The sequence below is a fragment of the Bombyx mori genome, chromosome 9 (assembly GCF_030269925.1).
Source record: "Bombyx mori chromosome 9, ASM3026992v2".
NCBI classification, from domain to species: domain Eukaryota; kingdom Metazoa; phylum Arthropoda; class Insecta; order Lepidoptera; family Bombycidae; genus Bombyx; species Bombyx mori.
The window spans coordinates 5,219,551-5,246,055 of record NC_085115.1 but is presented as its reverse complement, the minus strand read 5'-3'; the positions used below and the strand labels follow the sequence as shown (position 1 = coordinate 5,246,055).

General features: G+C 40.4%; 1 protein-coding gene and 1 long non-coding RNA gene across 4 annotated transcripts in view; both read right to left on the bottom strand.

Annotated features, from left to right (window-relative positions):
* Positions 1 to 26,505, bottom strand: part of LOC101737439 (uncharacterized) — a 232,867-nt gene that overhangs the window by 60,436 nt on the left and 145,926 nt on the right. The window lies entirely within an intron of this gene.
* LOC110386540 (uncharacterized) lies at positions 7,232 to 8,003 on the bottom strand. Its single transcript, XR_002431697.3, has 2 exons — positions 7,590 to 8,003; positions 7,232 to 7,444 (listed from the first exon to the last, which is right to left on the bottom strand). It is a non-coding gene; the product is annotated as an uncharacterized LOC110386540 (long non-coding RNA).

Here is a 26,505-nt window from a genome sequence, read left to right as displayed (position 1 = left end):
CTAAGGTCTCAGTATAGTTATAACGGCTGTCCCCCCCTTCATACCGAAACGCATTACTGCTTCACGGCAGAATTAGGTGGGGCGGTGGTACCTACCCGTGCGGACTCACAAGAGGTCCTACCACTAGTAAAAAGTTCCATCGTTCAGGAGTCGTTGAGTGGATGGCTACTACCATTTTGTAAATTACGCAAAACCTCGTAGCCTCGCAGATTGGCCCAAAAGTTGAGTCTGATATATCAAATGGATGCCATTATGAAATCAATGAACCTAAATTTGATAATACATTTCTTTCGTCCGGATTTTATTTCGCGCAGAATTAGTTATAGGAGGATCAGCTGGTATTCAAGGTTTTTCATTTATTATATTGCAATTTTGTAAACTTCTAAGTTGATTTGAGCAGTCCGATTTTACAAGTGTAAAAGTAAAAATTACGACTACTACTGCTACTACCACTGCCTTGGCGCAGCGACCCAACTGGATTTTGGGGTCCTACGCTGTTTCCTGCCACATAATAGAATAAATAATAGATAGCATTGTGTTTCAATACTCAGTTAAAATATGCTACAGAAATAGTTTCATAATTCCTAACTAATCTCCTAATTAACTTGAAACACGTATTTAGAATCCCTAGGATGACGAAATAAAGTCATGTAAAAACCAAACTCAAAGAAAAAGTTAAATCGTAAGTACTAATCATATCTTCAGGCGGATGCTGCCACCCTAACAACTGAATAAGTAAATCTCCGACGACATATTCCCAAAGTGGGAAGGAAAGGACCGCTATTGACGCTAAGACACTTAAGAATATGAGCAGATTACGCCAATCCCGTTATGAAGTACTTAAACTAGTGATTTTATCTGCGCATTAAAACCAATATGAAAGACGTTGGTGGATAGACTGGATTGTGAATATATTAACTAATTTAGAAAAAAAACTTCAATGCTTCCCCGAAAACTAACAGTGCCACAAATTAATTAATTCAAGAGATAATTTATGCTTCATTTACATACGGTTTGCATGCACCCAATTTGAGAGGGATTGTGTGTTGGCAATTTTAGTAAATCGGTTAGTGTTTAATGGTAGTCCATGATGTGATGTAGTAAACAAGAATTTCGGAATAGATTCTTAAAATTCAAATTGGAACAATTAAAAAAAAACAATTAGTGAAATAGGGTTTACGTCAGTAGCTTCACACGCGTGGTCTAATAGCCGCATAAGCGTAGGGACTTAATGCATGACAGGCATATAAAGCCTATATTATTTCTCAGGGCCAAACATATTTCTAAACCTAGTTTTATCACAATTGTATCAGTGGGTTTGGGCGAAAAAACGTAACACCGGGAACAAGAGGCTTCGTATTTATAATGTCAGTATAAACAAGCAACTATCTAAAACAAATATATATAGTAATAGTAGTATAGTAGATAGTAGGGAGAACTCTTCTTCTCAATCATTTCCCTCTTGACAGAGAGTGATCGTCATGTAGAGTTGGACGGGACAGATTCGACGCGTCTTACGATGTTTCTCCCAGGGAGAACTCTACTCTATGGTAAAAGAAAATAATCACTTCAAAATGTCATCTGATGCTGATACACTGAAATCCACCAGCTTCTTACAAGTATCCTTAGAAATACAAATAATTTACTCAAATAAAAAGCTATTTTATATATTATATACATTCTTTTTTTGAAATAGAATAAATTGAGCTATTCTCGATGAAAATGCCACGAATTTCCCCGGATCCCTCGAAGGATTATGCAGATCAATAAATAAAATATTCCCTCGAAAGTTGTCGCGGTTCAAATTGATTGTTGCGAGGAACAAATATCTCCGGACCGGTGTAGGAATTCAATGATATTGACAATAAAGGATTCCTCGGTACCTTGATCTAAATAAAAGGGGAAAAAAGAAATTTTCTTCATAAGAAGCTTTCTTATGTCTGGCTTGGACGGTTAAGAAATGTTCTTTGATTTGGGTGTATGTCAGCTAATTATTAGGCCAGAACTGGTATTTATCTGTTCATTCTCTGAAGTATTTCTGTCCGATAATACCTTCCTAATGAGTCGAGAATTTCTAATAAGTCAACAGACCGGCCTCTATATCCGAGCCAATAATTGAACACTGTTATAGTTTTTAGGCAGTTTTTGTTTTCGCGATGGAATAATGTCTTTATCACCACAACGTGAGTGTCGCTGTGCAACTTGCGACAGAGGTACAGTTTCAATAGCAGTCCTTGTCATCATATGATGGCTTCGTGATGAAAATATGGAGAATATACCAAACAGGTGCATTGTTACCATACTACTAGTGATTCTAGTATGAAGAGATGCTGTTTCTTCGACTTCGAAAACTAATAAAATATATGTATAACTAGCAGACCCGGCCACACTTTGCTGTGGCTAAGGTTTTTGTTTCAAAATAAAAACACGTGGTCAGCTGTGCTAATACTAAAAATTAACAAAGACCACTTGGATTTCACTCTATTGTGTTTACTACGAAATAAATTTCACTTATATTTTAGCCTCAGCAATACGTGGTGCTTATGCCATTAAATTGTAGTTTATGTGAAACGTTGGTATTTTTAACACAGTGCCATCTATGCGATATTAATGTCACACAGTATTACAATTGTCTGTAAAAATTGATTTAAGGAGTCGTGTTTTAGACATAAGAAACTTACAATTAATAACAATAATCAACATAAGAAATCATTTTATTGTTAATTAATTAATATTGCGACCATTAATCGAAATAAAAATTATCCTATAGCCTAAGTTGGAACAAAACACATATTTAAAAAAAAAAGATGTTAAAATCGGCTCAGTAGTTTATGTGTCCATCGCGGACAAACAACGTGACACGTAATTTATATATATTAAGATAATCAGGTTAAACAGCTTAAATTCTAACTTCTGATTTAGTGTTCGTAAAAACATGAGTAAGTAGTTCCTTAAGTGTTCACAGAAGCCGCAATTCATATGCAAAATAATAATAAAAGGAACACATTTTTAACCTTGTCTTTTGGAGTTTGTTTTCTGATCCACCGTGTAAACGACGTTAGTGACATCACCGCTGATGAAATCATGCTATTTTATCAATCGAGGGCCCGCTCTACAAACACTTAAAGTTTTCAGAAGAAAAAAAATGTTTATTCATTACTTAAGTTGGGCGCAGGAGCTTGACGACCCACCGTGTCAAGCAGTCACCGGGGGTCATAGACATCAAAACGTGAATGCCGCGACCCATTTTGAGAGATGAGGTCAACTGGATTACAATGTCACCACGTTCTACCCTTCAAACTGAAATACATTACTGCTACACGTTAGTAATAGACAAAAATCTATCTGCCACCACCCAAAGATATCTGAAGTTCGGCTTCGCACAAACATTCAAGCTTGGAAATGAAAGTGTCTTGTTATTTATCTCACTGGTCCATCTTCAACAACCGTGGCTTACAACCGAAACAATAGCGTTAAGATTGTCGGAAAACCAGCAGTTTTATTTGCAGATTAGGTAAGGTTGTACGGTACACCAACAGAATCACAGAAGTTATACGGTAGTTTTGTTGAAGCATTTTTATTTCTAACGCAAACTTTTTAAACTCTTTGTTTACTTAGCATTTGCGTGGTATAAAGACACTATCTGGCCTATTCTATTTGAATTGTAATTCATTTTTATAGAGGTAAATCGGAAATTTTAAACATCGCTACTCCACTGCACAGGTCACTCCAAGTTTCCAAGTATCGTTTGCCGTAATTCGTATCTCTATTTTTTGTTCCTTCGATTATGTTGTATGAGTGACTAATATTGGTACTTGGAAAAGAGGCTCAAAGAACATAATGTGAACGTAACTAAATGTTTCATTATTTTTATTTTAACTATTATTATTTTTGTTTTAATGTAATAAAATATATTGTTAATAAACGAAAAAAAATGCTCTTTTACAGCTTACCAAATAAAAAAGTTGAAAATACTTTTAAGTATGTAAAATTACTTCTATAGCGATGTAGTTAGTTAGTAGTTGGCTTATTACAACTAAATACTCATATTTTTAAAATTTTAACTTTGCATTATAAGTTATCAAAAAACAATTAATTTCACTTTTAAAATCTGTTGGGTCTTTAACACAGATGCTGCAAACAGTTTATTAATAAATATTTCATAAGTAAAAGTTCTTATGATGACGACTATTATTTTTTAATTATAGCAAAAAAACACCTCATGCTTTTCTGCTATCAAATTTTTTTTTTTTTTTCAGTATTGATACGAACATAAAAAACACAGTGACTTTGTAAATTAGAAATTTTATCTTTTTCAAATTTTCTCATTTTCACATTTAAAAATAATCTGGAAAATTATGAAATTAATATATTTTTTATAAATCCTAAATAGCTGAGCTAATTAATGTGTTAATGAAATGGGTGAAATAAAAACTACGAATAAACGACGAAACTAAATAAAAGCTACGAATAAATACTTATTATTTATTCGTGGAATAAAAGCGTGTTTTTAAACAATATGCTCAATCACAAGTTCTGACAGAAACTTGTTGTTTTGCGAAGCGGCACGATAATATAAATAGCGGTTCTGAAACTACAATGCACTTGAGGTGGAGTGCCCTCAACTACGGTAGCTCTCGAGCTGAACGAAGCTAGCAACGTTTTACGCTGGATCAAATATTGCAACAGCAAACAGCTTATTGAATTGATAGTATCTGAACAGCTTAATTTTCAGTGCGGTTGCGTAAAGTGTTAGTGGATCTTGCGCATATTATCTTTGTTAGTAAGAGGCCGTTATTGTTTTAAATAGGATTAAAAAACCTGTCTAAGTATGTAAATGAATCCCTTAAGTCTCATAAAGAATGTGGTAGGCAGATCTTTGCACTGATATCCACGAGGAGTTAATAGTCGAACGAACCATATTAGTTCCCATTTCCCAGTTCCCAGACCCAGGTGGGTCGTAAGCGCCTTATGCTCATTTGATTTAACAAATGAAAATCAATAAATTGAGCTTGAGTAAATCAGAATTATCAAGGCCTTAGATCAAGCCGTTGACTGCTTAGAAGCTGGAATAGCCCCTTAGAGTATCAGCAAATAGGCAGGGAAAAAAAAAGCTGCAATCCCAACGGACAAACCGTTTTACCGATAACGTCTTTTGTAATTTTCTTTATCTGCGAAATGAATGACTTTAGTCGTTTGAGTCTTCTTTGATTGGGTTCTTTTTACTAACCACAACTTCCCTGGTTGCGAAGTGAGTTTTCAGGAAGTCATCTTTAAAGTTAATTTTAATCTGACTGAAAGTAAAACTGAAATAGTTAATTGTTATTTTCATATGAACATTATGTTTTGTACTATTGTGTCTTAATTACGAATTAACACACTGCTTCTGTAGCACGTCTGTTGAAATAAAATGCTAGAGAGAAATCGAACCTAATTTTATAATTCCTTTTTCTGTTTTTATTCTAATATGTGGCTGGAAACAGCGTATGACCGCAAGAAATGGCGTCTCTTGATATCTTCTCCAGGCAGTAGTATTAGTAGTAGTAGTAGTAGTAGTATATATACAAATGACTCATGAAACTGAGATCTACTTAAAATACGAACCGCCGCATAGTAGACTGCTTGGACTCGCATGACTCTGCCTACACTGATCGTCATACGTGTTGAGTCACGGACTATAGCAACGTTCCAAAATATATTCTTTATTTATTCTTTATTTTATTTTTTTTGTACACACTGTTAATATAATACAGTAATTGCGATAAGATATAAAAAAATGGCGAGCTTAACTCAACAATTGAGTTATCTACCAGCTAACCGTTCTCAAAGAAGGAAAGCTTTACATGAGTGGGTAGATGAGTACAATCTAATTAATTTAATTATTTATACTATAGACATTAACAATAAAAATAAACACTAATACATAATATATCAAACTATATACATACACAATTACACACATAAATATATACATACACGTACATATATAATGAAATACATAAAATAAATACATATAAATAATACTAAATTGATAGATAGTGCTCCTTTAATGCCTTCCTGAAAACTTCAAGTGAGGGACTTGCACGGATTGAGTGTGGAACTGAGTTCTTATTTAGTTATTCTTTTTAAATATGGGACTAAAATTTCGAGCGTCATTTTAGAATAGTTTTAGATGTATGTTATACATTTGAAAGTTTAAATCAGCTAATTCCATTAATCAGTAGAATTAATCCATACTACCCTAGAATCACTGCATTCATCCACAGTACGCTTCCAGAGATCTTTTTGTGCCACGAACCATCCGGCTTTGGAATGAACTCCCCTCGGCGGTGTTTCCTGAGAGCATGTCCTTCTTCAAATGAGGTTTATGGAGAGTATAAAACGGTAGGCAGCAGCTTGGCTCTGCCCCTGGCATTGCTGATATCCATGAGCAACGGTAACCACTCACCATCAGGTGGGTGGTTCATCTGCCTATAAAGGCAATAAAAAAATCCACCCAGAATCATGTATTCCTATCTAACTCCCTATTTTTAATATCTTCACTCCAGTGAATTTTTTAATATATTCCTTTTAATACTGTACAAACTATTATGTACTAAACTATCGGACGGCCGATGGAGCAGAAAGATCCTCTAGTGGAGACTACGTACTGGTAAGCGCAAAGACGGCCACCTACGAGATGGACCGACGACCTGGTAAGAACCGATGGGACACGTTGGATGCAGGTGGCAATAGACCAGCCGCACTGGAGATCACTTGGAGAGGCCTATGTTCAGCAGTGGACAGTGGACAGGCTGAGATGATGATGATGATGATATATATAAAGTATATGTATTTGTATCTATACTAATATTATAAAGAGGAAAAATTTGTTTGTTTGTTTGTACTGAATAGGCTCCGAAGCTACTGAACCGATTTAAAAAAATCTTTCACTGTTGGAAAGCTCCATATCCCCGGGTGACATAGGTTATATTTATTATATTTTCAAAAAAAATTAGGGATCCTTACTGAAACTCCAATAATGTAACCCAATGTGTAAAAAAATTTTCTAAGTTCTTTACATCGCGTGCGCTACTTCCCAAGCGAAGCCGGGGCGGGCCGCTAGTTTAATATAAATTTCATTGCACCTACCACTATTTACTCTGCACTACCTTTGGTTGATTGGTAGAGAAGGTCTTAGGCATTAAGTCCGCCAATGTAAATTTTACATGAAGTGTAATAAAAAAATAAAAAAAGAATAAAAATGTATTCAAGTATAACAATGTGGTATAACAAAACAGATATTTTGAATAGTATAAATATAGGCACATGCAGACATAAGCACAATGGAAGTATAAGCACAATGGAAGTACGGAATACGGACCGGTAATGCTTCATAGCAAAGGCATACGATTTTTATAACTTATTTGCTTACCGTACCGTATATAACCAAGTTCTTAATCGTCTGAAACATAAATTTATTATCTTTTTAGCATTGCGATATACAAGCCATGGTGGTTACCGTAAATCCAAGCCAATAACTATTCAGTATTATTCATTTATGCCTAGATCGCCTTGAAAGGCTTTTAGTAGGTACTAAGCGATTGTACTTGCAAATACTCGTATCTGATTATAGCGCGGACAAAAGCTGAAAAGCCTTTGTTGATTTTCTGATTCTGATTTGTAATCTTTTTTTGTGCATAAACGAAATGGAAACCAACAAAAAAAATTACTTGGCCCTTTGTTATTTTAAAATATTGTGACGTCACTAATGTTGACATTGACATTTCATTTGACAGGTGGAATAAATAATAATTAACTTAAAATTCCCGACATTAATGCCAAAAAGTCGGGAACACGATTTTGGAACTCTCTAAGTGACCATTTCAATATTTATTTACACAGAATGTATCGAAGAATAACTTCAACGTCGAGACGCCTGAAAAAAGATAAGACTAAACTGCACCCGAATATATTTTTAAGCAGGTTACAACTAAATAGTTAAGTAACACTTACTTTTCGATTTGTTAATTTTTTGTCTCGCTGCGATGGAAGTGACCGTAGTAGTTGCTAAAGTACATTACTAAATCAAAATTTGAGGCATTAATTGAGGCAATAATTATTAATTGCGTGTACCGAAATATGGCGGCGCTAATATTACTTAGTCCAAGATCAAATTCTCAGAAAATAAATCGAATCAGCTTTGGCTGCGAGCCTAGAATAACCCAACGTGTGTGTTGTGAAGGTGGCTAAGAGATTTACCGGAGAATTTGTATTCTCTTATTGTTAGGTATACTAGAATATTGCGGTCGTCAACCAGCAGTTTCTGGTGGTGAGGTATTGAAACTCCTCATGGATGGACAGTATTATCCTGCCCATCTCTTTAGCGAAGAAGTTTTGTCTTCTCAGTTGAAAAATGGAACGGTCGTTTCGCAATTAAGTGAGACTATCTGTATCAAGGTACCCATGTTATGATGTCTAAGGACTCCGTTAACCACTTATTATCAGATTGTCCGTGTGCCCATCAACCCAGTAATTCAATTGTATGATTTATTTTAAAGAAAATAAATTATATTGGTATGTATTTGCTTAGTGTAAAATTCAAAATGCAATAGAATAAATCATGAATCAAAAGCCACATACAATTGCCACGTCAAAAACTTCCTGGTAAAAACCAGTTTAAAAAATTAAACGCTTAGAACACATTGTAAGTGTCAGTATTAATCAAAGAGCAAGTCTCGTAATTACAATGAATTGGTTTCAATTGATCGTATTTTTATACTGAGAATATCATTGAATCATTTCAAATCTTGTTCCTAATAAAACAAGGACTTGATAAAAAAAAACAGAACGTTTTAAAACAAACTGAAAGTTCAAATCTTAACTTTCTCTCGAATTCTGGAAATTAACAGCTATTTTCAAACTTATCGAAGGTCGAGTTGTCAATGTTGATAATACACACCAACCAACAGAAAATCAGTTGATAAATAAACTGTTGTCTAAATTTTTTACGTTAAATATTATGTAAAATTACATTTATTAAGTTAACAATCGAAAACTGGTAGACAATTGTAAGGTATTTGAATACCGCTGCATCGAGAATGAGTTTGAATTTCCAATAAAAAAAGTTAAATGTTTGAGACAGGAAATTTTGCTTCAGAAGTTGGAATCGCATACCCTATATCTCCGGATTAATAACCAAACCAATTCATGTTAAGTCTTCTGACTTAATTTATTTTCGAATAAATACGAGCTGGCCACAAGCTCGACTGTCACCGTGTTATTATCAATTCTAATTTTGATCATGTAAATGTTGCACTCAAGAACTCGGCTTTAAGCAGCGTCTTTAGGCGCTCGTGCATAGACGCATACTATATTTTTTTGGACATGTTTTCCGGCGAGGAAATGACTCCATAGAGCGTCTTGTCGTTCAGGGCAAAGTAGAAGGCACCAGACCGCGTGGAAGGTTACCCATGCGATGGACCAACCAAATTAAGTTGGCGGCTGTTTGCATGAGTGTACCAGACTCACAACAAACCGGGAGGAGTGGCAATTGCTCATGAGGCACATAACATCTGCCCACAGCAATGATACTGAATGACGACCAAGACCGTTCTGACAAGAGTGATACGATAGAGGAAAGGAAAGGAAAATGTTGCACACGTATATTGCGCGTAAATATTATATTTCATATTAAAATCTTCTCACATGATTTAACATTACAAATTGAAGACTTCAAGAACAGGAAATTTTCAACAAACTTGTTTTGTGTCCCGGGTAATTAATTATTACGACATTCTTTGTGATATTAGGGAAATATTTATTGAGGTTGATTAAATCTTTGTATATAGGACTGACCCAATATAATTGAATGAGGATAATTACGTAATACCAGAACTATATTTTTTTATAACACTTTAATGTAAGGCAATCGAGGCATACAGTGTAAGTAAACATATTTAATTGGATTGTTTTTTTTTTTTGTTGTTGTTGACATCAATGTGAAAACTCTTCAGGAAGTGGTAAATAGGTCGGTGACAAAAACCAGCAGAGTTCAAATAACGTTTTACTAAAAGGAGAAGGCGTGCTTGTGTAATCACACAGGTAGTAATGAGTAAGGACGATACGACCAGCCGTTATCATAAAATAGACTAAAAGATAAAATATGTCATAAATATATTTCTTCTTGACCTTGAATGACCTAAGCTTTTTATTAAAATATTACGATATGTGTGCATAATGCAAACAAACGAATTTTATTGTGTTTTAGAGATAGTTGAAGATTGAAATGTTGGAGCAAGTGTAATAAAAACGAGATTATATTCCCTTGCTCTTATATTTTAGAAACAATTTCACGGTACAAATGTGATTGCGTATTACGAATTTTGTAGTAAAATAATTAATCAAAGCGGCTTCGGAAGTATTTCTGAATTATATTATAGCAAATGTCACACGATAATGGGTTAATCCGATACACTGTGCGCAGTGCGCCAGTGATATTTTATGTTTTTTAAATGCTATCTAGTAACGTTTGGACGGATAAATCGACTTAATCTATATATTAATACGTGAAGCAAAAACTTTGTATCCCTTTTTACGAAAATTGCGCGGGCGGAGGAGTGTGAAATTTTCCACACTTATAGAGAATATAGAGAAGAAGTGCACAATGCGAATATTTTTTTAAAATAATGCATAAAAGATACATTAAATCAATAAAGAAAACATTACACACACCACATACCATGTATTTGACGCACACACGCATGCATACTATTTACTGTCAAACTTTTGTTCTTGACGTCTGTGGCCAAATTGAGAATAGATTAAATATTGTTTGTTTTTATTAATATTTTTTTTATAATGTAGCCTTGGCGAAATTTGTGATTATAGTATGTGTACAAACTTACAATACCAATTAATTATAGTCGAATTTCGACTACTATGGGACCTCTAGTATATTTTAAAATTGACATTACTTTCACCGCTTTTGTGTCGTTTGTATATTTGTTTACGTAACTTGTTTTAATCAGACAAGATCTGTTTTGATATTTTCGGTTTGAAAGCGAACAAACAGCCTTTGAGGTGATTTTGATACATTGTATTCAAAAGAAAATTATTACTCTTTGTTTGGTGTGTCATCCAAAGATGAATGAAAACGACAATATCTTTAATTTGAATTCTTTTCTGTTTTATATAATAGAAAAATATCGTATCTCTTAATTTTAGTTAATTTTGAAAAATATAACCCTTGCTGGCAGGTATTGGAAAAAAATGTGAAAAGTATGATAAGCATAAATTATTAAATTAAAAAGTATACGGTTCTAGTTTCTAGAATAATATTAATTAAAAAAATTTTTTATTGTAAAAGGCTATGTGGGGGGTAGCCATCATGCAGCGCAAGATATTTGACAGATACCTGAATCTCGCTACGACATGCTCAAGATAAGCTTCTTCCGACCCCGGCCCCGGTCACCAGTTTGTAGATACGATGAATGGAAGATCTTCCACCGAGCGGGTGATATTGCTCGGTAGACCGCCGGTCCTAATGTTGTTGGTCTGAACTTGTATATATGCAAGCTTATCTTGAAAATGTCGTAAGCGAGATTCAGGCATCTTTCAAATATCTTGCGTTGTATGATGGCTACCTGAAACCTGACGGGTATGTTAGATAATTTTTTTTTTCATTGGATTTCAGATTCAAGAAAGGCCGCGGTACGCTAGCAATGGTGACGTCTTATGAAGTGCATCGCCACCCGAAATCATGACCACGACCACTCTGCTAAGAGTGCAAACGACTGAGAAAAGATTTCATTGAACATTGTGCAGTTACAGTAAAGCGGCATCTTATATTCATAATTTATTTTCAGGAGAAATGTTTATACCACTTGGTCACTGTCGCTCATGGACATTAGGAATGCCAGGGACACAGAAACTCGCTGCTTATCGCTCAGGGCTCTTCTCAAGTTTATTTGAATACGCGAGCAATGTGAACGAAAAAATTACACATTCCCAGAAACGGTACTTTTTCAGTGCTCGGAATTTTCTTTGAAGCTCTTAGCTGTTAGTTATCTTGTTATTGTAGAACGTCGTTACCCGAATCACGTCATCGGTAATTTTAAAATAACTATTGTATTGTAAAATACGCGTCTCAAACAAAAATGTTCCTCCATCATCATCGTGTTCAAAACAATGTTACATATTGACACGTGTATTTTCCGTCGTTCCAAGCGTGACCGTAACAAATTGTGCCGTCTTTACATCGACAAAGTTTTCACTGAATTGTGAGACATTGTTTGTAATTACGTAACGGTTTCAATGACTGTTGTGTATGCAATACATTAAAACAGGCAAACAGGGTAATTTTATTCATAAATATATTGGTTTAGTTTATTAAGCTGTGCCTGGCTATTAATTTGAATGAAATAATTTACATATTTACTGTTTTCAAATTTTAAACGCCTGAAATATTTTTATTCAAGTTTACTGTATTCGCGCTATTGTCAAAGGACGAAGCGTGCAGATTTTAAAATACATTCCTACATAAGCAAAGTGTCATATAAATGTAATCGGTAGTTCTTTTTGACGTTCAACAAGTGTGTACTTTCATTTATGTTGAATAAAAATTTTTGATTTCATTTGATTTGAATTTAATATAATGGTATTATAAAGTTTACCTGAGCCTTTAGTTACCACTGCTTGAATGGCACCGTTTAAAACATGAAGTCTTGTTTTCTAATAATTTTTTTTATTGCTTATATGGGTGGACGAGCTCACAGCCCACCTGGTGTTAAGTGGTTACTGGAGCCCATAGACATCTACAACGTAAATGCGCCACCCACCTTGAGATAAAGTTCTAAGGTCTCAGTATAGTTACAACGGCTGCCACCCTGCAAACCGAAACGCATTACTGCTTTTACGCATTATGGTAGAAATAGGCAGAGTGGTGGTACCTACCCGCGCTGACTCTCAAGAGGACTTACCACCAGTATCTATGGATAGCGCGATAGTTTATAGTTCATCTGTCCGTAAAAGTTACTGTCGTTCGTAGTTATAGAACGTAATGCGCACGGCCAAGCCGCTAGATCCCGTCCTAACATCATTAGGAGAAAGAGGAAGAAGAAAGTCAGTTGATATCAATAAGATGACAAATGGAAATAAAAGAGAACAAGATTAAGTCTTAACCAAGGTTACCGCATAACAAAGATTAAGTGGCACGTTTTCGTGGTGAATATACCTAAAGCCACCTCTTACTGGTGGTAGGACCTCTTGAGTCCGCACGGGTGGGTATCACCACCCTGCCTATTCCTGCCGTGAAGAATGTGTTTCGGTTTGAAGGGTGGGGCAGCCGTTGTAACTATACTGAGATCTTAGAACTTATATCTCAAGGTGGGTGCCGCGTTTACGTTGTAGATGTCTATGGGCTCCAGTAACCAGTTAACACCAGGTGGGATGTGAGCTCGTCCACCCTTCTAAGCAATAAAAAAAGCTGATATGCTAGCGTAGGTAAGGGTCTGTAATTTAATTTCTGTAACAAGACAGAGTTTAAGGCGTTGGAAATGTAAAAGACCACTGGCCGAATGAAAGACCTGTTCCAATAGAAGCAGCACCCCGATCACATACATTTTCTTCTTCTTCTTTTTCTCCACCTTATGCCACTAGGTGGGGTCGGCACAGTTAATTTTTCTCTTCCATTATCTTCTATCAGCCGTCATCTCAACACTCACTCCTCTCTCTCTCTCTCTCATATCGTCATTCACACACTCCATCCATGTCTTCTTTGGTCGAGCTCTTCCCCCTCTACCTAGCACTTCTTCCACCACATCTTCTCTCTACGCATCACATGTCCATACCACGCTAACAGTCCGCTCTTTAATTTGTTGATTACCAGGGCTACTTTCACACTTCATCTGATGTATTCATTCTTTATCTTGTCCATTCTTGTCACTCCACACATCCATCTCAACGTTCGCATCTCCGCCGCATGCACCCCTCATTCATGCTTTACTTTCTTCGCTCAACATTCAGACCCATAGAGCAATTTATAATTCATAATTTCAAAACATTTGAGACTTTTGTAAGCGGTATCGTAAATTAAATCTTGTCTCCAATACACAAATACAAATTTGCTTTCCGGGTTTTTTCTTACAGTTTTTTATGACAATACTACTAGCCGCCACTATTTATGAATAGTTCATTTAGCCACATAAGGCACGCAAAAAATAAACTGCTGGTGTCTTTAATGGATATGCGTTTAATGTATGAAGTCATCATTTGGGCAAGGTCGAGTTCATGGGCGATCGAGATTAGTTGTGTACTTGTGGTGTTCGTTAATAACATTGTTTGCAGTTATAATCTGATGGGCTGTCAAACATCGTTAATGTAACGTTAATCTCATATTTGGGTCGTTAGATAAGACATGTATGCTTGTTTAATATGTTAGTCAATTCATTGGGGAAAAACACACACACACACACGATATTTAGCTCGAGTGTGTGTTGTTTATTCGTGAAGTACCTGAGTACAACTCTTACCTCAGAAAAGTATTAACGAACCGTCAAATGTGGTTGGATGGTACTTGTTATTCGAAACTGCCTTGTAAATTTTACAAAGCTCTGCCGAACGCAACTTCCTGACGTCTTACGTCATTTGTGGTCAAAATTTACGATGAGTTATAGATCAAACGTTACCGTAAAATACACAACGGTTACACGGTAAAAACAAAATTCAACCGATCATTTCCATTTTATTAAGATCAGATAAAGTTTGTATCCTGTTTTGATTTTAGGGTCCGGTTATGTCTGCGTGTGGAATAATATCGGGTGTGTGCGCTATATTCTCAGAGAGGTATAGATAGATGCGTTGCAACTAAGCTGCTCCTTACCGCTTTTGACTTATTTCAAAACCCAATTAACGAAAGACTTTCATTCAGACATGCGGGTCGTTTCTTTCAACCAAGACTAGACATAGCATTAAAAAAAAAACTAAATTACTGAGAAAGCTAGTAAATAAAATTGATTAGTTGATAATCTGGGGTTGAAATCAATGTGATTAAATAATAGGTTGGGGATAAAGTTTCTTCGCATTTTTTAAGAAAATTCACAAATTTTTTTAATATAGCTTATTAACATTGAACTAAAGTATGTAGGTACCATTTTCTTCGATAACTTTTTGTTATCTTGTAAGTAGGAACATGATCCCATTGCTATAGAAATTTTGGGGCTTCTGATCAAAATACCGCGACAATTGGTTTTGGCAGTCCTCTCGTGCCATATAGCCAAAAAGATTTTATTACAAATTCATACATACTGCGAAAATGCGAAAATACTTTTTCCCCAACCTATTAGTTGTAATTTCACTCTAAATATAGAATCCTTAAATTTGATCTATTAAAATTGAAAAAATCGTTTTGGTTTACTTAAAAAAAAACACGATTCATAAAGTCTGAAAAACGTTATTCAGAAAATGCAAAACCGTTCATTTATTAGATTAGGGAAATGTTTATTCAATCCTGCGTGGTATCCGAGCTTAATCCGCTGATGTAGATTGTGCTGAATCCGGTATTATAATATCAATTCAATTACAGGGGTACGTTTATCCAACCTATATAATAACAGTTGGAGGAGACCTGTTCCAAATGACAGCTATTAAACGTGGTCTTAACGTCTAATTATCGTGAAGCATTGATTACTCTTCTTACAAAGGATTGCTGTTCGCGAAGCATATTCAAACTTTGGATTAGTTTATAAACTTAGTAGGTTATTTGAAACTCATTTTCCCTGTGTTTTTTTTTAATTTAACATTTTTTTAATTAGAATGAACTTAAGATCCAGATAACTCATGATAGTGCCACCTACATGGTCCAATACTATGACCGAATTATGTAACCACTTTTGATAATTTGAACCACTCAAACACGGAAAGTCATGAACCACAAAAACGTCATCAGTACCAGTTCAGCAAAACCCGGAATACGAAAGGGTTTCCGGTTCGCAGACACGACTAGGTGAATTTTAACACCGCCTGTCTATAAACATTAGGTCAAAGCCTCAATTGCTTTGGTATAACGACTATTGTGATAAACAGAGCGGAACGCGCGGGTATTTCGTGACAAAAATAATCTAAACGCTAGGACCAAATTGTGTAGCCACAAAAATCAAGTTAGGTAGAAAATAAGCTAAGTATATTCTTATTACAGACGAATTATGTAGGAATGTAGTAGTAACTAGTTACCCGAGGAACGTTAGAGGGGGCGGCTTAGATAGTATTACAGTATTTAATGAAAAATAACCTCAGGCTATATTTACTACCAAATAATATCTAAGAGATAGAATCGTGAACGATTAAACTATGAACAATGCTTGTCCGTGATCGGTGCAGAACATTGATTAAATTCCTCATTCCGTTTTAGTGCCTGTTTTGCAGGTATTTCATGATCAAATAATTTAAACGCTACTATATAATGGACAGGGTAAAATGCGGGGCACACGATTTTTTCAGATTAATGGCATGGCTTGCAACATAAACTAGAATCAACAATGTTGGAACATTATAATCTGAACTTTTGTTTGATTGATTGATTTTTTAGTTGTTTCTTTTTTATGTGTAACAACCACAATGGACTCTGTCAAGTTCATTGAAATTTTGATACTTAGCAAGTCCTCCGTCCACTTCGTGGGAGATCTCATCATAATGCGCTTTCCAGTGCGTGATCTCCACTCGAGAAATTTATCGCCCTTAGGCCCCAGCGACCATGTGTTCGACGAGCAATGTGCCCTGCCCACTGCCATTACAATCTTGTAGATGTTCGTGCTGTATCAGTTACTCTTGGTTCTTCTGCGAATTATGACATTCGCTTTAGCAGGGATATGATCCTCTCCACTACTCTTTGACTGAATTTGATTTGAGCCTTCTGAGTCTTATCTATACTAATATATAAATCTACAGTGGTTTTTACGGATGTTACGTTATAACTACTGAACCATGCACCCGATTGACTTGAAACTTTGTATCCATGTAGAAAATACTTAATGGATAGGCTAATATTTATATGAGTGTTGGACTCCCTACACCGGTTGATGATGAGAATCTTTGTGGTGGTGAGAAATAATAACGTTAATTTTAAAAGGCCATCGATGCGGACGGGTACAGCTAGTATAATATATTATATATTTATATTACAGAACCGGCATTAATAGATTTGATTTCAGAACCACGGTCCTTTCTGATAAGTATTTCCTAGGTATTTCGTGTTACATCTCTTAATAAAGTTAGTCAGAAACTAACTTACCCTATACATTAAGAAGTTTTATATTTACTACTAATTGTAATGTTATTGTGAAGTCACCATTTTCTACTGAAACAATTAGATGGAAATTTCCTTTGTAAATGTTACAAGGTGTAGAGAAAGTTAGGATCCCTTTTGTTCGAAAATTCACAGTTTCATTAGTCACAGTGAGCAATGACTATTAGTTTGTTTCATTACTACTGCGATTTCGAAAGTCATTTAAAAGTTTGAAAACGAATGACCGAAGAGTTGATCTTTCATGAAAAACTATAAAAAATAATAATAATAATTGCATTTATTTACTCCACAATACAAATACAAATAAATTTTCAATTAATATAACATATATAAAAATGAATTGCTGTTCGTTAGTCTCGCTAAAACTCGAGAACGGCTGGACCGATTCGACTAATTGTCATCTTGAATTGTTTGTGGACTTTCAGAGAAGGTTTAAAACGTAGATAAATACGAAAATGCTCGGAAATAAATAAAAATAACAATTTTATTTTTCCTTTGACGTGTCCCCCGGCGGACGGATTCATTTTGTTTGTTTTAAGTTTATTGTATACAAAAGTTTAGGTCTTTTATTTATCGATTAAGGCACTACGAAGTCTGCCGGGTCAGCTAGTATAACATAAAAATTCTATTTCTCAACAATATTTCAATATATATTATACCAACACAGTGGAGATAAAAAGGCTGCGGCTCAGTTTTGTGATAACTGAAACTATCGCTGTTATTCTGCCGCTGCCTGTAATCTTAATCTATAAACTTAAATCTATTATTATCTAAATTTAAAATTAAGTGGCATAATCTACAGAATCCCTGCCTCCGCACTTTGCTGTTTAAGGAGAAATTCCTTATAAAAGCATTATTTTATTTTATTATTCATTATAAAATATTGCTTGTGCGTAGATACGTTGATAATACTCGAGAAGTAATCTATACTAATATTATAAATGTTAAGGTGTGTTTGTTTGTTCTTCTTTCCGTCAAAACAAAGCAATGGATTGACATGTTTTTTATAGTGATAGTTTAAGATCAGGACTGATACTTTTCTTTGATACGCGATAATGTTAACATTTATTAGAGAATTCGTGTCCAAGAATATCGAATTGAAATATGACAGAAGTGTATTGGTAGTATTGGTACAGCTTTGACAATTAAATTACAGATATATATGTGCGTAGTAAATTTTTATTCAGAGCTTTATGTGTTCGAGAGTGCTTTTAAATCGGATTTATCAGTTTTTAGAAAAATGATCAAAATGTACATTTTTCCGTTTTTATTTCGACGCTCCTAAAATGGGCTTAAGGTTCACGTGATGATAATGGTAACGTTCGCTCATAGACATTAGCAATCCCAGGGGCACAGGCAAGCCGAAAACAATTATACTGCACTTTTGACCAAGTGGTTACAGGCATCATGAAATATTATTATTGATAGAAGGAGCTATAGTTCAAAATAATACAATAAGAAAACAAAATTTAAGAAGCAATATTTAGTTGATTTTTCATGACAGATGAACTTATTTTGTATTATTACGCGCATTTCTATTCATTTCAGTGAAATAATTAATCGCATCATACTGTAATACATTTTGTAAATCGTATTTCACTAATCTTTATTCAATTCGTGTGGAAATGAGCCAGACGTGCAGAGCGAAATGAGTTACCTATTATAATAATTGAAGTAGGTGTAATTTCAGGCATAAATGGCCCTGAGGGGGTATTTAAGATTAAATATCATAAGGCAATGAATATGTTGTTTGTTTCTAAAAGAAATATTTGAGCATTTAAATTTAAAATGAATAAAACGCGAGAAACATTTGAAATAATATTGATTGTATTTTACTGCCATACTGAAATGCGTATTTGACTCATGTTCAAGAATGCCTTCCATGATGAATAGTATTGTGTAACAAAAATCAAACCTGCAAAATTTGTGTAATGTCTAGTGGAAAAGTCACACGGGTAGGTACCAATATCCTCTTCGGCGCGCACTATGCGGTACCGTGGGTTTCATGGAGTCGGAGTGGTGGAGCTCGATGGGGTTTAGTCGGTAGTCGGTTTTGCGGGGTAGCTATTGCGTGACTGACGCCGTGCAGTGCCTCGCGCGCCTTTCTCAAGGCGTAGTCTCCCGGCAGGAATTGGAAGAAGAGGAGTACCCCTGTCTTCATCTTCTCCCTGTTCTTCTCTGGAGGAGCCAGAGTCCGACATAACCCGGTCTCTTACCCCCCCCCCCTCGACCGGGTATCGGTAAATGGATTCCCCAGCGTTAAAAAAAAAAAGGTACCAATATCCTACCTATTTCTGTCGCGAAGCAGTGACGCTATACAACTGACATTTAGGCAAAATAATGTTTTCCGAAACCACGACAATCTAATTATTAAGACTTTATGTTAATTGATTTAATCACGAGCGAACACAAGCGCAGAAACTCCCGGGAGAAGAAAACAAATGCATAATATCGTGAGCAGCGTTGGCTTCGCGAAATTTCTCGAAGCTCTCCTGACACTTAAACAATTTGTAACTATGAAGTTTCGCGCTTCTAGATTGTTTCCGGGATATCTTCTCCGTGCCGAAAATGTTTACTAATTAATCTTAACAATATCTCCTTAAACATTTCGAGAGCTAATAAGCTAGTGAATAAGCTGTTGTGTGTTGAGTTATGATTAAAGTTTTATTTTCCTCTTGTCTTAAACGTTTAATAAATAAATTCTTAAATGCATGTATTAAGTTTTCTCTTTTATTCAGAATTGTCGCTTTAGAGACGTACATGTTTTTCATTTAATTTACAGATAAATAAAACGGCATCTGTTTAAATAAATTAATGTAAAGTAATTCTCGAATACTCTGCAGAGAACCAGAAGTAATTGTTGATAATTTATAATATAACATTCTTGGAATCTAGACTTTCAGGCGTTATACTATATTATATTTAATGTATTATTATATAATGTGCAAATTGTCTTACAAAGACTTTGAGTTTATTCAAGAAAGTATAAAATTGCCAAACTCGCAATTTATAAATCAAATAGTTTTATTAATTCAAAATTGAAATATCTGTTTATACTATAATAATAGTACGACGCGATGTTTACAATAATTTTGTTGCGTAATATGCAGAGCAAGTCCAAATGTCCTTAATAAACTAAGAAACAATGTCCAATCTAAAACCCACATAGATGCTAACTCTATAACCTTCGCGAGGTTCTTAATAATGTATATTGTGACGTCACTGAGCTTTATACGTCGCGTTTCAACGAAAACGTGCTTACGTATTACTCACATCACAATTTGTGTTCTGCAGAATCATGCTCACATATTTAATTCGCAAGCCTTAAATTGTATATCTATACTATTATTTTATTTTTATTTTTTTATTGCTTAGATGGGTGGACGAGCTCACAGCGTTATTCGTTTATTCAGGATGATTGAAAAATTAAGTGGCAAACCAAATGATACAGTAAAACGATACGCACAGGACACATTACTCTTCAAATGAGTTTTATTGATGAACGTACCAGATATTGCGTGACACATATCAATGGGAACGTGAAAACCTTTAACCTGTATTTTACATTTATCAAAAAACTGTATAGGGTGACAGTGAGCGCGTACAATCACTGAAATACAAAGCGCCTGTTATATCAATAAACTAGATGTACCCGTCCGCTTCGCTGGACATTTAAAATTAACATTATTATTTCTCACCCCCACCAAGATTCTCATCATTAACGCCCCCGCAACTGGTGTAAGGAGTCTAACACTCATATAAATATTAGCCTATCCATTAAGTACATGTATTTTCTACATGGATACCAAGTTTCAAGTTAATCGGATGCAAGGTTCAGTAGTTATAACGGAAAAACCACTTTAGGTTTATATATTAGTAGATTTATATATTTTATTACTGGTGGTAGGACCTCTTGTGAGTCCGCGCGGGTGAGTACCACCGCCCTGCCTATTTCTGCCGTGAAGCAGTAATGCGTTTCGGTTTGAAGGGTGGGGCAGCCGTTGTAACTATACTGAGACCTTAGAACTTATATCTCAAGGTGGGTGGCGCATTTACGTTGTAGATGTCTATGGGCTCCAGTAACCACTTAACACAAGGTGGGCTGTGAGCTCGTCCACCCATCAAAGCAATAAAAAAAATTAGCTGAAATACTAGCTAGACCAGCTATTTGGAAGTCTAGTCACCCAAAGTATTGCTCGTACTTCTTGTGGAATTCTCCATCTATAGGTATACTCCGATTCTTATTCAAATCATGTACTTCACGATCTTTTCCAAATAATAGGTCCTGAACCAAAAAACTATTAATTTGTAAGCAATATCGAGATAATTTCGATATAGACATTTCGCTGTCGGACTTCCTTACTAGTCGCGGCGGCGCCCCACCGAATGCAGTTCCGCCTTGTCGTGGCGGTGGGGCTTAAGCGTGCGTCCCTAAAATCGCGTGCAGAGGAATCTGTGTGGGACGCCGCGACAAAGAGAACTGCACCCAGCTCTCCTCGGACGCCTCTGCATTCTGCGGGGGTTACCTTAAGAGAGAGCGAGGGACCCTCTCCACGCCCTTTGCACTGGCAAAGGGTGCCATTCTGGGGATGAGGGATTGGCTCTCGGGAGCCTGATGAGCCAGCGGCACTTTTGTGTCTTTCGGCTGCGGGTTGCCATGTCCCCGGCTTCGGCTACAGGGGAAAGCCTTCCAGATATGGGAGGTACCGGTTCGCCGGCGTGGCTCCGCACCGCGTTGTGGGCGATGGATAGGCTCCGGCCACCGTCGGCCAAACCGTAAACCCCAGTCATGGGGAACGGGGGCTTCTGCCTTTACTGGTCGAAGCCGCGAGGATGCAAACCTCTTCAAAAATGCCCCAATCCCAAGCTCGACACCCGGCGATGGGATGTATGGCTGGAGGGTTTCCAGTCCCGAGGGTGTCGTAGATCCCAGGGGACCAAACCCCTGGTTAATAAAAAAGGAATTCATAGACATGATGGACAATTGTGCAAAGTTAGTACCCCAGGAGGGTACCGCCCGCGAGTCGGGCGGAGAATCCCTCCGTGCTTCCACCTCAGTGGAAGCACGCTGCCCCACGTATTCTGGGGGGGGCAACAATTGTCAGGATGAAGGAGGCTGTGCGACGGGCAGCGGAATTCCCGTCGAACCGAGGCGCTCCCCGATCGCCGGCTCGATGCGCTCTGCGCTCGCCAGCGACTCGGGTGCAATCAACCCCACCAGACCATCGGTGGGGAAAAAGAGGGGGCGAAGAAAAACCCCATTGCCATCTTCCAATGACGGCAGCGCGTCATCCTCCGGCACTGAGGTGCCGGAAAAGACGATGGCCATCGAGGAGGTGACTCCGATGGTTTCGGGGTCTGCTGCTGCGTCGGAAGACGCGATGCCTGCTCCCCAGTGGGCACCAGTAAGGAGGAGGGGCGCGGTGTCACCGGCGACGTCGGTGGAGTCGATGTCGACGTCGGCTGCGTCCCTGGCTAGCGGGGACGAGACGTTCCGGGACCTCGACCTTGCGCTTGTTAATTTGGGTAAGCTGCTGTCGACTGTGGCTGCCAAGGGCGCCGAGCCAGGCAGCAGTTACCGGAAAAGACTCCGGGAGGCAGCCGCCATGGTTAAAACGAGGCTGATCCCCACCATGTCCAAGCTCCATGACTTGGTAGCGAGCCGAGAGGTGGAGAGCAAAGGTCACGTCTCTCAGTTTGACTCCAGAGAGAGTCACATCCCGGGAGACACCCCGGCATTGCGGGGAGGGACTCCCCTGTTGCCGAGGCCCGCGCTGCCATTCACTGGGCCCCCCGCGGGGGCGATGGATACTACTGTGCACTTGCGGTCCGCGATGAGTGCGGTGGCACCCATGCCAGAGCCCACCTCCGAGGCCCCTGTTTCGCTGGCGCCTACTCCTGCGATCCCTCGCCCTCCACGAAGGGTTGAGCTAAGGCCTGCGCCACCTCCGCGGATATCGGCCGCCCCTGCATCTGCACGTAGAGGAAAGCTAAACCCTACGCCAGCGCGGGCTGAGGACATCCGTTCGCCACTGGCGAGGATGGTGGATGAGTGGCCAGCGCTACCGCGGCCCAGGCCTGCAGAGCCGCCTCTTTCGCCCTCGCGTGCTGCGGGGTCACAGAGGCCATACAACATGGCTGCTGGGACGGAAGAAGTAGACCACTCCCTCCCAAGCAGAGAGGAAATGGTGGCCTGCATTTCGCGGGCGGTGGCGGTTGAGGTTGGCAAGCACTTTGCCAGCCTCGAGAAGATACTCCGCTCCTCCAATGGCTCCGGAGACTGTGTCCCGGCGCCAACAAACGCCGCCGTCCCGCGGGGCCAGGCCGCCCGGTCGACCTCCACCCCCACCTCATCCACAAGGTTGGCACGACGTGGAGGCCGCAATCAAAATAACAGGGGTACGGGTGCCCAAAATCCTGCCCTGAAATCCCAGCCCCGTCCCCTTCCTCCTCCCCCGTCAAGCATGGACGATGGTTGGACGGAAGTGGTGAAGCGGGGCAAGAAAGGTAGGCAACAGACAGAGGCTCTGGCAGCTCCCAGAGGGGGTCGAGCGCTGACCGCTGCAGCCCGAAGCACAGAGCTGGTGGCCGTGGCTGCTCCTCGCGAGAGTCGAGCACCGGCCACCAACAAGAAGCAGAACGCCAAGAAGAAGAAGACGCGCGCAGCGCGGTCGGCTGCCGTCGTAGTGACGTTGCTGCCAGCCGCCGCCGAAAAGGGCCTCACCTATAATGAGGTGATGGCCCAGGCGCGCGCGGCCGTCAACTTAGCAGAAATCGGGGCAGAGGAAGGCCTCCGCTTCCGGCATACCGCCAATGGAGCGAAGCTGCTGGAGTGTCCCGGTGCGGATAGTTCTGGTGTCGCAGACAGACTAGTGGCGACGCTCCGCGTGGCGCTGCCGGAGAATGAGGTGCGCGTGCACAGGCCGGTGAGGATGGCCGAGATCAGGATCACCGGCCTGGACGACTGCGCCACCAAGGAGGAGGTGGCAGCTGCGATAGCCGCCCAAGGTGGATGTGCCTTGGAGAGCGTGACCGTGGGCGAACTTCGCTCAGGATACTCCGGAGCTAGGTCAGCGTGGGCGCGCTGCCCTGTGGAGGCTGCCACTTCCTTGGCTACTCCTCCGCCGGGAAGGTCAATGGGGGATCCGGGGAGACTGCGCGTGGGCTGGATAGCGGCCCACGTGCGTCTCCAAGAACCACGTGCCTGGCGATGCCTCCGGTGCTTTAGCACCGGGCACGGCCTCGCTAGGTGCACCAGCTTAGTTGACCGCAGCGGTCTATGTTTCCGCTGCGGCCAACCGGGTCATAAAGCGGCGTCCTGCACGGCCGCCCCGCACTGCGCTCTGTGCGCTGCGGCTGGGCGTAGGGCAAACCACCGGGCGGGAGGCAAGGCTTGCTTCCCGTCCGGTGTTAATACTGAACGCAACCGGCGCCGAAAATCAAGGCGCCGGTAGAAGAGAAGGTTGGCCAGAGGAGCACTGGCCAATGTTGCAATCCCCGCTGCGGCGCCGGTGCCGGAGGGTGGGGGCAGCGGTGAAGAGGAGGGGGCGATGGATGTGGTTCAACAGTAATGGACCGCATCTATCGCTTCCTCCAAGGAAACCTGAACCACTCCGCCAGAGCTCAGGACATGCTGTCTCAGAGCATGGCGGAGTGGTCCATAGACGTGGCTGTGGTCGCCGAGCCGTACTTCGTTCCCCCGGCAAATGATTGCTGGTTCGGGGACGATGGCGGCCTGGCGGCCATAGTCATAAGAAGAGACGCGACGATCCCCCCCTTGGCGATGGTGACCAGGGGCCAAGGGTTCGTCGCGGTGCAGCTGGAAGGGACCGTCGTGATCGGGGCGTACTTCTCTCCGAATAGGCCTACTGTCGAGTTCGGGCATTTCCTGGACGGAATCGGGGCGATTGCTCGCCGCCTCGCTCCTCGTCCAGTGATTCTCGCGGGGGACCTCAACGCGAAGTCTGTCGCATGGGGCTCCCCCCGCTCGGACGCTCGTGGTAGGCTGTTGGAGAGGTGGGCGAACGTGACCGGCCTCTATTTGTTGAATAGAGGGTCGGTTGCGACGTGCGTGCGGTGGCAGGGCGAGTCTGTTGTGGACGTTACGTTCGCAAGCCCGGCCATCGCACGCCGTATCCGCGACTGGAGAGTTTTGGAGGGGGCGGAGACACTGTCAGATCACCGATATATTCGGTTTGATCTCTCCGCCCGCTCCGCAGTCGCGGACGCCCACGGGGACCACCCCCGTGGTGCGTCCCGGTCATTCCCTAAGTGGGCACTGAAGCGCCTGAATAAGGAGCTCCTGATGGAAGCCTCTACGGTGGCGGCGTGGGCGCCCATGCGTCCACACCCAGTTGAGGTCGAGGACGAAGCGAGGTGGTTCCGGGACACGATGCGTCGCATCTGTGACGTGTCGATGCCCCGGATTAGCCCTCGACCTCCCAATCGCCAAGTGTACTGGTGGTCGCCCGAAATCGCGCAACTCCGCGTGGAGTGCGTTCGGGCGAGGCGCCAGTGCGCGAGGCATCGCCGCCGTCGCTTGCCGCGGCGCAACGATCCGGTGGCGTTCGCGGTGGTAGAGGCCCAGCTGTACGGCGCATTTCGCGTCGCACAGAGGGCGTTGCAGCTGGCCATCAGAAGAGCCAAGGACCAACACATGCAGAGTCTCCTGGAGACGCTGGATGAGGATCCGTGGGGGCGACCCTATCACATGGTGCGCAATAAAATGCGCCCATGGGCCCCCCCAATCACGGAGCGTCTCCAGCCTCAGCAGCTGCGGGACATCGTCTCGGCGCTGTTCCCGCAGGGGCAGGGGGGATTTGTCGCTCCCGCTATGGGCGCGCCGCCGGAATACGACGGCGACGCCCCTGCTGAGGTGCCCCATATAACAGGGGCGGAGCTCCGTGTGGCAGTACGCAAAATGTGCGCAAAGGACACTGCACCTGGCCCGGACGGCGTCCATGGCCGGGTTTGGGCCTTGGCTCTTGGTGCCCTAGGGGACCGACTCTTGAGGCTTTATAACTCCTGCCTCGAGTCGGGACGGTTTCCTTCATCGTGGAGGACGGGCAGACTTGTGCTGTTGAGAAAGCAGGGGCGCCCGGCGGATACTGCCGCCGGGTACCGTCCCATCGTGTTGTTGGATGAGGTGGGCAAACTGCTGGAACGCATTCTGGCAGCCCGCATCATCCAGCATCTGATCGGGGTGGGACCCGATCTGTCGGCGG